The sequence below is a fragment of the Sminthopsis crassicaudata genome, chromosome 3, assembly GCF_048593235.1.
Source record: "Sminthopsis crassicaudata isolate SCR6 chromosome 3, ASM4859323v1, whole genome shotgun sequence".
NCBI lineage: Eukaryota > Metazoa > Chordata > Mammalia > Dasyuromorphia > Dasyuridae > Sminthopsis > Sminthopsis crassicaudata.
Genome location: NC_133619.1, coordinates 425,486,899 through 425,505,119, shown reverse-complemented (window position 1 = coordinate 425,505,119; position 18,221 = coordinate 425,486,899). Strand labels below are relative to the sequence as shown.

The 18,221-nt window shown below is 32.3% G+C and overlaps 1 pseudogene; it reads right to left on the bottom strand.

Annotated features, from left to right (window-relative positions):
- Positions 1 to 18,014, bottom strand: part of LOC141562205 (protein FRG1 pseudogene) — a 29,430-nt pseudogene extending 11,416 nt beyond the window's left edge.
- Between the last annotated feature and the right edge of the window lie 207 nt (positions 18,015 to 18,221).

Genomic DNA, 18,221 nt, shown 5'->3' with positions numbered 1-18,221 from the left:
ACAAATTTGATTATTCAATTCATTTCTAGTAACAACTAACTTTATATTGTACTTTAAGGTTTGCAAAGTGCTTTTTAAATGTTTTTCATTTTATTTTTATAAGAATCCTGAGAGGTAATTGATATTTCTATTCCACTTTTAAAGATGAGGAAATTGAGACAGGTATAGTTTAAGTGACCTTCCCAAGAAAATATAGCTAATAAGTGTATGCTGCTCAATTTAAATGTAGGTTTTTCTTCCTGACTCTGTGACTAATTTCCTTTCATACATCCTAACATCTCAAAAAGCATCCTAAATATATTGATTTATTTTTGCCAGCAGAAAATTTATAGTTTATTCAATTTAAATCTCTTCAAAATTCTTTGGCATACCCAACTCAATTAAACTATAGTAGATTGTGGTTAATATGTGTGACTTGAGGTACTCTAATATTATCCAAACATTCCTCTTCTATCTGACATTGCAGTAGAGAATGAAATTTTGGGTCATATTTTGCCCTTTTCTTTTATTTTGTTATCTTTAAAAGAAAAAAAATGTTCCTATAGGGGAAAAATCGCATAAAACTACTAATATTTCTAATTGCATTATTTATACTATTGATTTATTTGAGTCTAAGAAAAACAAGAAGCAATTTGTAGACTGAGCAGTTGTAAATACATTGTTGGGAAACAGAAGAAGTAATGTGGTGGATTGAGGGGAGAGCACTAGAATTACTGGAAAGAAGACCTAGGTTCAAATCCTGCCCCAGATAATTCATTGATAAGAAATCCTGAGCAAGTCACTTGCCTTCTCTATGCCCCAGTTTCCTTGTATTTAAAAAGAAAAAACCGGACCTCAATGATATTCAATGTCCCTGCTAATTCTAATTCTAATTGTTTGGTAAGAGATTTTCGCCTTGTTAATGAGAAGAAAAGACAAGGTTCAGCAATAACAGGCATTTTTCCCTCACAAATGTAACCATTACTCCTCCTAATCATGAATAAAATTATCTCAGTAGATTGATTTAGAGAAAAAAAAAAGAGAAATAACCTCAAGAACAGTTTTCCTGATTTTTAAAAAAATGTATAAAGGCAGAAATATGCTAAATCTAGATTTTCTACAGTATACTGTTGTGTTAATGAAATTTTGAATATCTCCTTGACTTTGGCCCAAAGAAGCACCTGGAACTTTAGGATAAAATATACCCTGTGTTCTATAAAGTCTTAAATTATCCCTATACTGTAAAATGGAAACTTATACCATACAATAACAGAACTTTAGGTCTCTATATATGAGAGGAATTTATGAATATTACATATTGGCAACCTTTATTTGCTCTTCTAGGTCATACTCTCTCTTTCTTCAGATTAAGTATTCCTTCACCACAGATATAGTTCTTCTCTCCTGAGATCAGCCTTAGTTAATACGCTTTCCTTTGGATGAAAAGAAAGAGGAAGGAGAAGTTTTTTGTTTGTTTGTTTGTTTGTTTGCTTCTTTTTTTTTTTTTAATTTAATCATGGTTAAATCTGAGGTGCTTCTCCTGATGGAAGATGTTTTAAAATAGTACCTTTTTCTTCAAGGTAGAGGAAGTGAAATAAAGGTTTTAATTTTATTTACTTCACAGCTTTAAGGTCTCTTAAAACAGCACCAAACAATTGAAAGTGGTTTTCTTATTCACATTCATTTTTATTGATTTCTGTTAACATTTCTATATTATTTTTATTATAGCTTTTTATTTACAAAATATATGCACAGGGAATTTTTCAGCATTGACAATTGCAAAACTTTTCATTACAACTTTTTTCCTCCTTCCCTCCACCCTTTCCCCAGATGGCAGGTTGACCCATATATATTAAATATGTTAAATTATAAGTTAAAATATATGTGTGCATGTCCAAACAGTTATTTTGCTGTACAAAAGAATCAGACTTTGAAATAGTGTACTATTAGACTAATAGTAGACCATGAAGGAAATCAAAACTGCAGGAAGACAAAAAATAGAGGGATTAGTCATCTTCCAGAGTTCTTTCACTGGATGTAGCTGGTTAAGTTCATTACTGCTCTATGGAAACTGATTTGGTTCATTTCATTGTTGAAGCAGGCCATGTCCATCAGAATTGATCATCATATAGTATTGTTGTGAAATATATAATGATCTCCTAGTCCTGCTCATTTCACTCAGCATCAGTTCATATAAGTCTCTCCAGGCCTTTCTGAAATCATCCTGTTGGTCATTTCTTACAGAACAATAATATTCCGTAATATTCATATATCACAATTTATTCAGCCATTCTCCAATTGATGGGCATCAACTCAGTTTCCAGTTCTGGCCACTACAAACAGGGCTGCCACAAACATTTTTGCACATACATCTCCCTTTCCCTTCTTTAAAATCTCTTTGGGATATAAACCCAGTAGTAATGCTACTGGATCAAAGGGTATGCACAGTTTGATAATTCTTTGAGCATAGTTCCAAATTGCTCTCCAGAAGGGCTGGATGTATTCACAATTCCACCAACAATGTGTGTCCCAATTTCCCCACATCCCCTCCAACATTTTAAATTATCTTTCCCTGCCATTCTAGCTAATCTGACAGGTGTGTAGTGGTATCTCAGAGTTCTCTTAATTTGCATTTCTCTGATTAATAATGACTTGGAGCATATTTTCATATGGCTAGAAATAGTTTCAATTTCTTCATCTGAGAATTGTCTGTTCATATCCTTTGACCATTTACCAATTGGAGAATGACTTGATTTCTTGTAATTAGAGTCATTTCTCTATATTTTTTAAGAAATAAGGCCTTTATCAGAATCTTTTAACTGTAAAAATGTTTTCCCAGTTTATTACTTTCCTTCTAATCATGTCTGCATTAGTTTTGTTTGTAGAAAAACTTTTAAATTTGATATAATAAAAGTTTTCTAATTTGTGATCAATAATGACTTCTAGTTCTTGAATTTCTTTCTTTTCCACAAGTCTGAGAGTTAAACTATCCTATGCTCTTCTAATTTATTTATAATCTCATTCTTTATGCCTAGGTCATTAACTTATGTTGACCTGAGCTTGGTGTATGGTGTTAAGTGTGGGTCAGTGCCTAATTTCTGCCATACAAATTTATAATTTTCCCAGAAATTTTGTCAAACAGTGAGTTCTTATCCCAAAAGCTGGGATCATTGGGTTTGTCAAACACTATATTATTGAAATTATTGGCTGTTTTGTTCATTTTAACCTAATCTATTCACTACTCAACTTGTTTGTTTCTTAGCCAATACCAAATGGTTTTGGTAACCACTGCTTTATAATTTAATTTCAAATTTGGTACAGCTAGGCCACCTTCAATTGATTTTTTTTTCATTAATTCCCTGTAAATTCTTGACCTTTTGTTTTTCTATATGAACTTTGTTGTTATTTTTAGTCATTAAAATAGTTTTTTGGAAGTCTGGTATAGTGCTAAATAAATATATTAGTTTAGGTAATATTGACATCTTTATTATATTTGCTTGACTAATCCAAGAGCATTTAATATTTTTCCAATTGGTTAGATATGACTTTATGTGGAAAGCATTTTGTAGTTTTGCTCATATAATCTCTGATTTTCCCTTGGCAGATAGATTTCTAAATTTTTTATACTATCTGTAGTTACTTTAAATGGAATTTCTCTTTGTAGCTCTAACTGTTGGATTTTGTTAGTGATATATAAGAATGCTGATGATTTGTGTGGGTTTATTTTATATCCTGCAACTTTGCAAAAGGTGTGGATTATTTCTAATAACTTTTTTAGTAGAATCCCTGGGGTTCTCTAAGTATACCAACATATCATCTGCAAAGAGTGATAGTTTGGTTTCCTCATTACCTATTCTAATTTCTTTAATTTATTTCATCTTTTATTGCCAAAGCTAACATTTCTAATACAATATTGAATAGTAATGGTGATAGTGGGCAACCTTATTTCACTCCTGATCTTATTGAGAATGGTTCAAGTTTATCCCTATTACATATGATGCTTAGTGATGGTTTTAAATAGATGCTACTAATTATTTTAAGGAAGAGTCTATTTATTCCTATATTCTCAAGCATTTTTAATAGGAATGAATGTTGGATTTTATCAAATGCTTTTTCTGCATTTATTGAGATGATCATATGATTTTTGTTAATTTGGTTGTTAATATGCCCAATTACACTGATAGTTTTCCCAATATTGAAGCATCACTGCATTCCTGGTGTAAATCCTATTTGATCACGGTGTAGTCTTTTTGCTAATATCTTACTTAAGATTTTAGCATCAATATTCAATAAGGAGATTGGTCTATAGTTTTCTTTCTCTGTTTTCAACCTACCTGATTTAGGTATTAGTACCATGTCTGTGTCGTAAAAGGAATTTGCTAGGAATCCTTCATTCCCTATCTTTTCAAATAGTTTATATAGCATTGGGGCTAATTGATCTTTAAATGTTTGGAAGAATTCACATGTAAATCTATATGGTACTTGGGATTTTTTTCTTAGGGAGCTGATTAATAACTTGTTCTAATTCTTTTTCTGAAATGGAACTATTTAAGCAATTCACTTCCCCTCTATTAATCGGAAAAGCCTATATTTCACTTAGGTCATCAAATTTTTTGGCAAAAAGTTTGGCAAAGTAACTCCTTATAATTGCTCTAATTTCCTCTTCATTGGTGGAAAGTTCCCCCTTTTCATTTTTAGGACTAACAATTTGATTTTCCTCTTTCCTTTTTCTAATCATATTTTATCTATTTTATTGTTTTTTCATAAAACCAACTTTTAGTTTTACTCATTAATTCAAAAGTTTTTTTTTTTACTTTCAATATGATTAATTTGTCCTTTTAATTTTAGGTAAAATGAGGAAAAGAAGCAAAGAAAATCCATTATAATTGAAGGAAAGAAGGGAGGGAGATTAACATTGTGTGAATCTTAGTCTCATTAGATTAGGCTTAAAGAGATAATATTAGATATATTTTGTTACACAGAGAGAATTCTTTCACTTTATAGGAAAATGAGAAAAGAAATGGGAAAAAGAATGGAGTAGGCAAATAGAAGAAAAAAAAAAACAGAAAGTGTTTTGTTTCTTTGGTAGAAGAAAGGGGAAGGGGCTCTACAGAGGAAGGCCTACATGAGACAAGTGGTGCTCATAATTAAAATATTGTGGAAGATGGAAGGGGAAAAAGGAAAAAGAAAAGTATAATTTGGGATAAATTAGATGGTGGGAAATACAGCATTAGTAATTTTAACTGTAAACATGAATAGGGTGAACTCTCCCATAAAGAAAAAAAGTGGATAGCAGACTGATTAAAAGATAGGAACTTATAATATGGTGTTCACAAAGAACACATCTAAAGCAGAGTGATACATACAGAGTTAAAATAAAAGGCTGAAGCAGAATTTATTATGCTGTAAGTGAAGCAAAAAAAAAAGCAGCAGGGTTAACCATTATGATCTCAGGTGAAGCAAAAACAAAAATTGATCTAAATAAAAGATATAAGTAAGAAAACTATCTTGCTAAAGGCCATAGATGATGAAGCAATATCAATGATAAACATATATGTATCAAGTGGTATGACATCTAAAATCTTAAAGGAGAAGTTAAGAGAACTGCAAGAAGAAATAGACACCAAAAGTATAATAGTGGGAGATGTCAATTTTGGTCTCTCAAAATTAGATAAATTGAACCACAAAATAAATAAGAAGTTAAAGAGGTAAATAGAATACTAGAAAAAGTTAGGTATGATAGATCTTTGAAGAAAATTGAATGAAGCCAGAAAGGAGTATGTTTTTTTTTCTGTAGTTCATGGGACCTATACAAAAATTGACCATATATTAGGGCATAAAACCCTCAAAATTGAATGCACAAAGGCAGACAGAATAAATTCATTTTTCCTAATGACAATGAAATAAAAATTACATTCAATAAAGGACCTACAAAAATATAGATTGTCCAGATTGACAGAAGAGGAAATGAATTACTTAAATATTTCCATTTTAGAAAAACAAATAGAACAGGGCCCCATGGATTGACATGTGAATTCTATCAAACATTTAAAGAATAATTAACTCCGATACTATATAAAGTATTTGAAAAAGAAAGAAAATTAGACTCCTAACAATTTCCTTTTGTGACAAAGACATCGTACTAATATCTAAACCAGGTAAGATTAAAAACAGAGATAGAAAGTTAAAAATCCTTTTGCCTAATGAATATTGATGAAAAAATATTATATAAAATATTAGTAAAGAGATTACACAAAGGTTAATGCATCATGACCAAGTAGGATTTATACTAGGAATGCAGGTCTGGTTAAATATTAGGAAAAGTGTTAGTATAATTGGCTTTATCAATAACTAAACTAAAAAAAGACCATATGATTATTTCAATATGTACAGAAAATGTATTTGATAAAATCCAACATTGATTCCTCTTAAAAACACTAAAGAGGATAGGAATAAATGGATTTTTCCTTAAAATAGTCAGTAGCATCTATTCAAAACCATTAGGAAGCATCATATGTAATGGGGGTAAACTGGACTCATTCCCAGTAACATCAGCGGTAAAACAAGATTGCCCACTCTCACCATTATTCAACATTGTATTAGAAATGCTAACTTTGACAATAAGAGAATAAAAAGTTATTGAAGGAATTAGAGTAGATAATATATAAATCAAATTATCACTTTTTCCAGATGATATGATGATAGTCACCAATAGAGAAACAACAAAAAACCTATTAGAAATAATCCATAGTTAGTGGAGCCAAGATGGCAGAGAAGGCACATGCGACTCTGTAAGCTTCTCTTATGCCTTCAATACCAATCTTTGAATTCAGCCTCAAAAATAGCACTTGACTGTCGAAACTCATGAAGATTAAAGGTACAACCATTTACCAGCTGAAGATAATCTGGAGGACCGCCAGAGCAGGTTTGTCCTGAGTGGCGGGAACAGAAGAGTGGCAGGCAGGGAGATAGGAAAGACTGCGTCCTAAGTGGACCAGGGACCAGGGTAGCCTCAGTGGCTAAAAAAGTAGTAGAAACAACTCTGCCACAGGCTTACAGCTTTGCCTTGATTGTAAAGGAGTGGATCAGCAGAGAGATTAGCGCCAGAGGTACAAGGTACTCTAAAAAATGCCAGAACCTACTAGGATCTGGCTGTACCTCCCCCCACCCAAACCAGAAGTGACTCAGAATAGACTAGCACAACTATGCAACTACATTCTGCAGCACAGCCAGGGCAGTTGCAAATTTGCAAGGCAGCCAGGGCATAGCCCGGGGCAGCCTCTAATCTACACAATATAGGGCTTGGTCTAGGGCAATACAACTTCCCCAGCATGACTGTGCTTCCTTGGGAAGAGCCACTTCCAGTGCCTTGTGGGACTATTCACTGGGCAACTGATAATACTCACAGCCCCACAGTAGGCTTTGGCTTGGGATAGTGACACTTTCACTGCTCAGCCTCTTGCCTTACTCTGCACAGTGGGGTTCTTTGCAGTGCACCCCTGCAGCTCAGCCTTACAGGCCACAGTCACTTCTTTGGGGAACTATTTCCCAGAGCACTCTAGTTCTTGGCCACTCTTTGTAGCTGGTTGGCAGGTGGTCCATACACCAATTTCTGTTCTGCAGAGGAAGCTGGTAACCTCCTAACCCTGAAGGCAGACCCTACAGACTTTAAAAAATGAGTAAAAAATCAAAGGGACAATCAATAGCTTCTATACAGAAAAAGAACAGGTTTTCAACTCCAAGGAGACTAATAGCAGAGAGTCTCCAGACAATTGTTGGTCTCCAACACAAAAGGCTCTCCTAGAACAGACTACTAAAAATATTAAAAGAGAGCTAGAACAAAAATGAAGAAAGGAAAGAGAAGCTATGCAAGAGAGTAACAACTTTCTGAAATGTGAATTGGAAAAGTTTAAAAACTCCCAGGAAATGCAGGGAAACAGAATTTGTGAATTGGAAAAGGTAAAGAACTCCCAGGAAAGTAGGGTTTGTGAATTGGAAAAAGAAAATAATTTACTAAAAAAAATAGTGAAATGGAAAAAAATTTCATAGAGCAAAACAACTCATCTAAACATTCAATTGGACACATATAAAAAGAAGTTAAAAAAAAAAAACTAATGAAGAAAATAACTCATTAAAAATCAGAACTGAACAAATAAAAATGAGTGATTCATTGAGACACCAAGAATCAGTCAAGCAACCCCCCCAAAAAAAGAAAAAGAAAAAGAAAAGAAAAAATAGAAAGAAACATTAAATATCTACTTGAAAAATCAACCAACCTGGAAAATAGATCTAGAAGACATAATGTGAAGATTATTGGACTTCCTAAAAATTATGATGAAAAAAAGAGCCTAGATCTATTTTACAGGAAATTATCAAAGAGAACTACACAGAGCTAATAGAACCAGAATGTAAAAAAGGTAGCTTTGAAAAAATTCATCAAACACCTTCTGAAAAAGACCCTAAAAAAACAACTCCATGGAGTATTGTGGCCAAATTTCAGAATTATCAGACTAAGGAAAAAATATTACAAGCAGCCAAGAAAAACAATTCAAATACCGACAATAAGGGTCATTCAAGATCAGAGGGCCTGGAATCTGATATTATGAAAGGCAAAAAAACAAAAACAAAAAAAACAAAACAAAACAAAACAAAAAAAAAAAAAAAACTTGGAATGCAGTCAAGAAGGAACTACACAACTAAGTTGACCATTTTCTTCCATGGAAGAAGATGGACATTTAATGACACAGATGAATTCCATTTGTTTCTAAGGAAAAAACCAGACCTAAACAAAAAATCTGATCTCCAATCATAGGGCTAAAGAGAAGCAGAAAAAGGTAAAAGGTACTCTTGAGAACTGTATTTCTGTTGTGGATATACATAAAGACCACATGAATAATTTTATTTTACTGATATAACATAAAAAGGGAAGTAGAAATGGAAAGGGGATAGTGTCAGAATAAGGGAAAAGGGGAAATAAAAAGAGGGAATTTGCATCACACGAAGAGACAAAGGAAAGCTATCATATCTGAGAGAATTTAGAGAGGGGGAGGAACATTATGTGAATCTTACTCTCATCAGAGTTGGTTCAAAGAGAAAATAATTGACATATTTGTTTTACAGAGAATTCTCTCTCACCTTATTAAGAATATGGAAGCAATAAAATTTAGTAAGGGGGGTAAAGGGGTTTAGCAGTAAAAAATGATTACAAATTATTATAAATTATTCATATATGCCTATATGCTTACACGCCTATATGGAGAAGAGAAGGGAAAAGGAAAAGAGTAATAAGGGAAGGGTACAGAAAGGGGAAAGGATTTAAGGGGAAGAGGGAGGGATACTATAGAGGGAAGGCTATGTGACACAAGTGAGGCCCATAAGTTTAATATTAGGGAAGGGGTAAGGTTGGGCAAGGAAAAAAAAAAGAATAATCTGGTGATAATATGATGGCAGGAAATACAGAATTAGTAATTTTAACTGTAAATGTGAATGGGATGAACTCTCCCGTTAAGCAGAGGCAGATAGCAGACTGGATCAAAAGTCAGAACCTTACAATATTCTGTTTACAAGAAACACATTTAAAGCAGGGAGATACATACAGAGTAAAGGTAAAAAGCTGGAGCAGAATCTATTGTGCTTCAAGTGAAGTCAGAAAAGCAGGGGTAGCCATCCTTATCTCAGATCAAGCAAAAGCAAAATTTGATCTAATTGAAAGAGATAAGGAAGGAAACTATATCCTACTAAAGGGTAGCATAGACAATGAATCAATATCAATACTAAATATATATGCACCAAATGGTATAGCATCTAACTTCCTAAAGAAGGTAAGAGGGTTGCAAGAAGAAAGAGACAACAAAACTATAATAGTGGGAGATCTCAACCTTGCACTCTCAGAATTAGATAAATCAAACCACAAAACAAATAAGAAAGAAATTAAAAAGGTAAATAGAATATAAGAAAAATTAGGTATCATAGACCTTTGAAGTAAACTGAATGGTGATAAAAAGGAGTATATTTTTTTCTAAGCAATTCATGGAACCTATACAAAAAATGACCATACAAAACTCAAAATTAAATGTAGGAATACTTTCTTTTCAGATCACAATGCAATGACAACTACATTCAACAAAAAGTTAAGGGTAAATGGACCATAATGTAATTGGAAACTAAATAATCTCATCTTAAAGAATGGTTGGGTGAAATAGCAAATTATACACACATTTAATAATTCCACTCAAGATAATGACAATGATGAGACATCATACCAAAATCTATGGAATGCAGCCAAAACATTAATAATGGGAAATTTTATATCTTTAGAAGCTTACTTGAATAAAATAGAGAAAGAGAAGATCATTAAATTGGACTTGCAACTTAAAAAGCTAGAAAAAGACCAAATTAAAAGCCCCCAATAAAATACTAAACTACTTCAGATAATTAGAGTGAAGGAAGTATAATGAGCAAAGAGTATTATATTTGTCTATATTTAAGGAACACAGACACTTCTAAGGAATTCTGTGATAAAGATCATTTGGGGTAGAAATCTGCTAAAATGCATACAGCAGTTTTGGCTCTCCTAGAAGTAAGAAAAAAAGGAAGTACAATTTGTTCAGTGATTGTGGAAGTGGAAAATTTAATGATCCTGGAAGAAGTGACTACAATGGCATTAGGACCCAGATTGATAGATAGGGACTTTGGCAAATTTAAATGCAATTTGAATAGTTGATGGTCTAATAAGTTAAATAAGGATGACTGGTCAAAATTACTTTCTCCAAGCAACTCTGTGATTCAATTCTCCACTAACAGGCTTCAAAAGATAATTATAAAGGAAAATGTTAGAGTAGCCTTTGTAAAACATGCACATTGAAGTCTTATTGGTGGCACTGTGAATCAATTCAACTATTATCAAAATCAATTGAGAATTATCCAACGGTGTCAGTAAATGTAAATACCATTAAATTTTTCACCAATAGGTCTATATGCAAAAGAAATAGATAATGGTAACAGATGTGCAAAAAACATTTATTAGCAGATAAAGGGGGGAAATTGCAACAAAAGGTTATGCAGGGGTTAATGTTGGAAAAAATTACCCATACATATGCTATTTAAATAAAAAAAGCTTTAATAAAAAATGAAATGTTTATTGTGCCTCTAATGTGCAATGAATTGTACTAGGGACTGGGAAAGAAAAAAAAAAAAAGAAAAGAAAAGAAAAAAGAAAATTCCTTGTTTGCCAGGCCTTGGTAAGTCTATTAAAGGTGACTGACATATATGACACAATGAATGAAACAAAGAATTTACATAGCTATAAAATGTAATTTCAATAGGAAAAGATAATGTATTTGGAGGATCAGGAAAGAACTTGTGTAGAACATTGCAACTGAACTGTCCTTTGAAAGAGTCTAAAGTACATTCCAGATTTGCAAAGCATAGAGGCAAGAAATAGGATACAATTAGTGGGGCAGATTGACTGAAATGACAAGTGAATGAAGGGGAATAATACGTAACAAGACTGGAGAGATGATTAGGGAAATATTTCAAATGTCACACTGAGGATTAGTATATTATCTTTGCATAGAGAGTTTCTAAAATTATTGAGGGAAAAATTTCCATGGATGGAAGGATTGTCAGCTAGGATAGGATGGAAGGATTGTCAGCTAGGATAATATATTAGAGAAAGGAAATATTCTACAAGTGACAAAAACAAATAGAAAGCAATGATTTAAGGTAGGAGATGATAAAGGACTAAATTTTGGTATAGATGTTTTAAGTTAAATTATAAAGTTATTACTAGATATAACAGAAGGGGGAAGAAAAAGGTAATGCTAAGATCCATACATAGTAATAGTTTTAGAAATAAGGAACCTATTGAAACTCATTCTTACTCTAGCAGCTTATTATAATTCTTTGTAAGTGGTAAATACTTCTGATGATACTGGAGATTACATGATTTGTGAAAACAACTTTTATTTTTAAACTCGAATTATTCAGATTGGCAGGTTGCCAAATCCAGAGTGTTTATCAGTTTATTTTCATTTTCCTTGTAGCTCAGGATATAGACTATGCATGCACAACATTTTTAAAAGTAACTTCAAAATTATAAATGTAAATGAAACAAAAACTAAGCAACCTATCATAAACACTGCTGGTTATTACTAAAATAAAATAAAATGAAATTGAAATAAATCTAGAGTGAAGGATTAGCCCAAATAATTTTGTAGTAATAAAAATTGTCCTCTTAAAGATCTATTTATCTGCCCTACTGATATACAAAACAATGCCTTTCCTAACTGAAAGTCAGGTCCTGTTAAGTTAGATCAGTATAAGCTGAAAAGTCTACATATAAAAAAGTATTTTTAAGAAAGTGAATATAATCCATATCCTGAAATCCAAGCAAGACCCTCTATCCACAATAACTACTTTGGGGAATACTAATTAGTTTAAATAGTGGCCTGATTTCTAACACAAATATGTTTATGTATACAGGTATGGATATGGATATAGATGATTATATGTGTGGATTAATTATATATATATGTGAAATATATGTGCATGTGTAATTAATATATGCATGTATACATTATATACTGTATAGACTTTAAATATTGTCTATTTCTGTCTATTTTAATACTTTTTATCTTGATGTAAACTAAATAGAACTCATGGAACAGAAATGTTTTCCTGAGAGATTAATATGTTTAAATATATAATATGATCACTGTTTTTATTTTACTTAAATAAAAATGATGTCTAAATTTCAGTGTTGGAAGAGGATATAGGTAATCCAGGCCAAATCAACTTGTGCAAAGACAAGATTAACTTCTATAACATGTAAAGCTATGTAATAAATAGGAAGTCACTCCTTCCAAATATGGATAATTGAACTTTCAGATAGTTCTTCTTGCTAGGAAACATCACTTTGCAATGCCCACCCGTTGCTATTAGTTCCATCTTTGGGGGCCCAACAGAACAAACCAAATACTTAGACAGATGGTATATAAATGCATAATCTAGACCTCCTAAGGTCAACCAGGACCTTACATGAGTATTCTCATGATTGTCAACATTCTTTCTCAAATATAATTGACAAATTGACTAAAATATTCTCAAAATGATTTAACGATCACTACAAAACTACTATCTATTTTAGTAATTACATCATTTGTGGACTAATTTTGTATTAATTTTATTGGTTACCACTTTCCATTGTTTATTCCTATTAAATTGAAAGTCTACTAAAATTATAGATTTTTTCACATGAATTATTGGCAAGGTATATGTGCTTACATTGTACATATTAAGTTGCTGTATTGAATCCAAACATAGTCTTTTTAATCTCACTTGTTAAATTGCATCTGAGATTTAATCAATTGTTTTTACCTGTCAGATTCTATCCAAGTCTTGTCCATTATGAAATGTTGTGAATGAGATTCATACCCAAGCTCTTGCTAAGTATGAGTTCAGCACTCTCTTTTTTCCTTGCATAATGTTGGTAATTTTGAGTCATTAATAGTCACAAAGAATAATTCTAGAATCTCTTTTTGAGCAGGTGTTCAGTCCCCTTACTCTTGTGGGGCATAGTACTGCTTCCTTGCATCTCATTCTGCTTCCACAGGCTTCTATAACTTCAGTCTTTTGTGGCTCTTTAGCTAGATGTGGCTGTTGCTATTGTGCCACACTCCTGCTTTGTCCCCACTCCAGGATCTGCAGACTTCTTCATCTGTCTTCCAAGTTGTCCTGAGCTTGAAAAAAATGACTCACAGTGACTTTTTCTTGTATTTCCCAATTAGAATTTGGTTTGACATGTTTTCTAGCTTGGAGAAAAAGAATGCTTGGGAAGGTAGACAAAAATGTAAATGCTGACCCCCCCAAAAAAAACATCTCGAGTGTTCTCAGAGGACAAAACTAACATTATGGGAGGCTACAAAAGGTAGATTTAGAATTGTCTTTGGATAGAATCATGTGCTAGATAAAAGTCTACCTTGTCATTTTCTCCTCAGTTTGAAGAATGAAATTATCATTAAAGTGAATCAGGAATATATGGTTTTTTGTTTGTTTGTTTGTTTGACAAAAAAAAAGGCTTTTATCACCTATATCACAGTCTTTAATTAGGCTTACAATCTATTGGCCAATGGACCTGGTCTATTTCACTTTATTATCTCTTGTTCTATATTTTTAGTCACATAAAAATATTTCTCCTATGATTCCTTCTACGCTTGCTGGGAAGCAGCTAGATGGCAAAATAGATTGCTAGTCTAAAGTCAGAAAGACTTCAAATACAAAATAAATTTAAAGGGCAAGTCACTCAACCTTCATTTGCTCATTTTTCTACTCTGTCTTCTTATTTCTGCAAACAATTAAAATATAATTTTATTTTAAACAATGATGTCATATCCAGTGACACATATGTAATTAAATTGCTTTCATATTTTTATGTTCTCAGAATTACACTTTTTATTTCTTGTATTTTGTAAAATTCTGTGTAAATACCTGAGATGATGAATATTATGGTAAACCCTTGTCCTGAATTCCTCTCCTGTGAATTATTTGGTATATCTTTTAATTGTCATTCTTATGTTTCCTAGCAAAATGTGATGGTCCCAGCAGTCAGCCTATGGCAGAGAGCTCTTTGTTAAACCTTCCAACCACAGAGGTTGTCCCTACTCCTGGTTCACTCCAAATGTTAGCCTCTGGTTCTATCCCTGCCTGTGCTGGTTTATTCCCCCAGCTCAGGACAAACCTTTTCTGGTGATCTTCCAGATTATCTTTGGCTGGTGAGTTGCACTTCCAATCTTCGTAGATTTTACCAGTCAAGAACTATTTTTTTGAGACTGAATTTAATAAATATTAGTGAGGCTATGAGAGAGGCTCAGAAAGTCACAGATGCCTTCTCCACCATCTTGGCTCCACCCCCATGAAAAGTACTTTGAAAACAAAATGTTCTATAAATGTTATCTATTATTATAAAAATCACTATAACAAAAGTGAACAAGTTTTTTTTTCCTCTAATTTTAATTATCTAAGTGGAAATACAGTAAATTTTCAATAATCACTAATTTAAGAACTAGATCAAATTCTATACACTTTAATTCAGTGTTTCAAAGTTCAAATTTAATAACCTAACTATTCTAATCCCTTTATTCATATATATATATATATATATATATATATATATATATATATATATATATATATATATATATATATATATAGTAGAACTGCACTCCGCCAAAAATTTTCCTAAAAAAAAAACTATTTCAAAAAAGATGGTAAAAGAGAAAATATGTTATTCTACAATATAGCATACCCAAATCCCTCAGAAAGGTACCTTGGATTTAGTCTCAATCTATCATCAGTCATGTAACCAACTATCTTAAGAATATGTCTGTGAGATATAAATTCTTCATCAAAAATGTTTTCCATGCTCAAGTTAATTGTATTTATAATGGCACCAAAAGTTCCAAAAAGACTCATTCAGAATCTTTTATGGATTATGTTAGGGTATTCAAAATTGTCATGAATCCTGGGCTTTTAATCATGTCAAAAATGCTGACAATGGTAATTAACATTTAAAATAAACTATAATATATGCTTAGAAAATGTATTTTTACTCCACCCTATTCATGGATTATGATTAAATTTGACTACAGAAAATATACTCATAATAAAATTGGTCCTCTTTGTTAGGCTTGATCAATCTTTTCCTCTCTCAGAAAAGGAAAAAATTATAATTAAATAAAAATATTATAATTCAATATTTCCTAAACAAAACATAACCTGCAACAAAAGTAACATTTATTATCTGCCTATTACTTGCCAAGCCAATAAGCATATATTAAGTGTCTACAATATTCCAAGAATTCAAGGAAGACCCACAGACTGTCAGTCTCTTAAATTAACTCTCAATAATTATTCCTTGCTGAAAAATAATAATGTGGCTACTCCTACACATCTGTCCTTACCTTTTTTCACAATAAAAATAATATCTAAGTGGACAAAGGAAGCCAAAATTCTTTGGAGGTTACAATGAATCATATGATTCCTGGCCAAGACTAGAGGGATTATAGAATCACTGGGTTATAAAACTATTTAAGTTTGCTGTTACTGTGGCTAGCTTCAAGAATAGCATGATGGTGTAAAACTATAAGGTTCAAACTACCTTTGTCTTCACATGAACAGTAAGTTAAATTCCTTGAGGAAGAAAAGTTGGATTTTTTAACCCATTTAACCCATTACAGGCAAACTGAACTCTGAACTAAGTTTAGAGATAAAGAACTATGACATAAACAGTTATAAGACAAAACCTATGAGTTATAGAATAGGATAAAAAGAACATGAAACAGCATTAATCTTAATCTTCATTAATCCTTTGATTTAATCAATGATAGATCTAAGTGTCTCAGAGATCACATTCATAATCTAAACACATATGGGATTTAATATGACCATTATCAAAAGTAAGGCACACTAGCACAAGTTTCTCTGGGAAAAGTTCACAATGAGCTATAACACTAATACAAAGTTGAAGAAGAATTAGCAAGACTGATCAATCATAGTAAAAGCCATAGTAAAAATATCTAAAATCATGGACTAAATTTAGACATGACAAAGAAAAAATTCAGCAAACATAAGGAGTAACAAAAGCCAAAATAATAGAATATGATTATCAATATTAATTAGCATTAAGTCTATTAATATCCCGGTAACATATTCTTAAAGTCCATTTTATCAACACATTTCATTTTGAATCTCAAATATCCAATATAGTCGTCAAGTCTGGGAAACATATGTTTTGTTTATTTTTATGGCAACTTTAAAGTGGTGTCCTCTTTAGTAGTAGAGTTACTTGCAGAAAATTTTGAATGTTTTTGCTAAAATCTTTAATAAAACAGATCTCAAAACTATTTAGTAGAATCTCTTAAACGCCCTAGTAATTCATTTAACAGACACCAAACTTTGTGTTTCTGGTTTTACAATTAATAGAGTTATAAGTAAACCATTAAATTATTTCACTTAAAAGTATGTGAAATTTTAGTTTTCAAATTTAATTGTTCTGGTTAATTTATTCAAGTCATGTCTGACTCTATGTGAACTTATTTTGAGGGTTTTCTTGGCAAAGATACTGAAGTGGTTTGCCATTTCCTTCTCTAGCTCATTTTACAGATATAAAACTGAGACAATTAAGGTTAAATGACTTGCCTATTGTCACACAGCTTGTAAATGCCAAAAGACAGATTCCAACTTAGGTCCTCCTAACTCCAGAACTGGCACTCTATTCCAGCTGCCCTAAGCTTTCAAATATCCCTTTGTTTTGTTTTGTTTTGTTTTTAATTTATATTTAAACATTACATCTTAGAATTTCTGAGAATATAACTTGATAAAGACTTATTAAAATATATCAAATTGAACTTATAAGCTACAGCTAAGGGAGCTTTTCTAAATTATGATTGATTTCATTAATATTCAACTTTATATGACAAACAAAGTGTTATATTGCTTTATTTAATAAATTGAAATACAGAGGGTAGAGCCAAGATGACAGAGAAGATACACACTTCTTTCTGTGCTCCCCTACTACCCTCAAAATATTTATGAAATTCAGCCTCTGAATTACTGCTGGATTGTCATAACACACAAATAATGGGAGTACAACACATTACCAACAGAAGATGATTTCAAAGATCACCAGAAAAGGTGTGTTTTGATGGGTCAAAAGCATGGGAGGAGCCAGGCACAGACACAAGTACAGAGGGAGTCAGAGCACGGAAGCCAGCACACACTGAGCATACAGAGGGTGGGTTGTGGTCTCCGCAGGGTACAGAATCTACAGGGAGGACTCTACTGCAGTGTTATCTACTCTTCTATGATTATAAGCTAGTAGATGAGCAAAGAAGTTACAAAACTTCTAACATAAACACAGGAGGTAAAAAATGAACCCCAAAGTGCTGTAATTGTACAGAGACTGACCACACCCATCCAGCACCTGGAGTAACACAGTGAAATCCCAGCACAGCTGCTGATCCAAATGCAGCTGCCATTCTGCTGCTGCTTCACTGCCACTTCTTGTTGCTATTGAGAAAGCTTGGAAATTACCCCAAAAGCAAACACCAGCATTTTTTTAATGAGTAAACAGGTAAAGCAGGCTCTAAATATAGCTTCTATAGTGAAATAAAGCAAATTTCAAACCTTGAGGAAACTAAAATTAGATTGTCTCCAAATGATGCCACAAAGGGGAATATGACCTG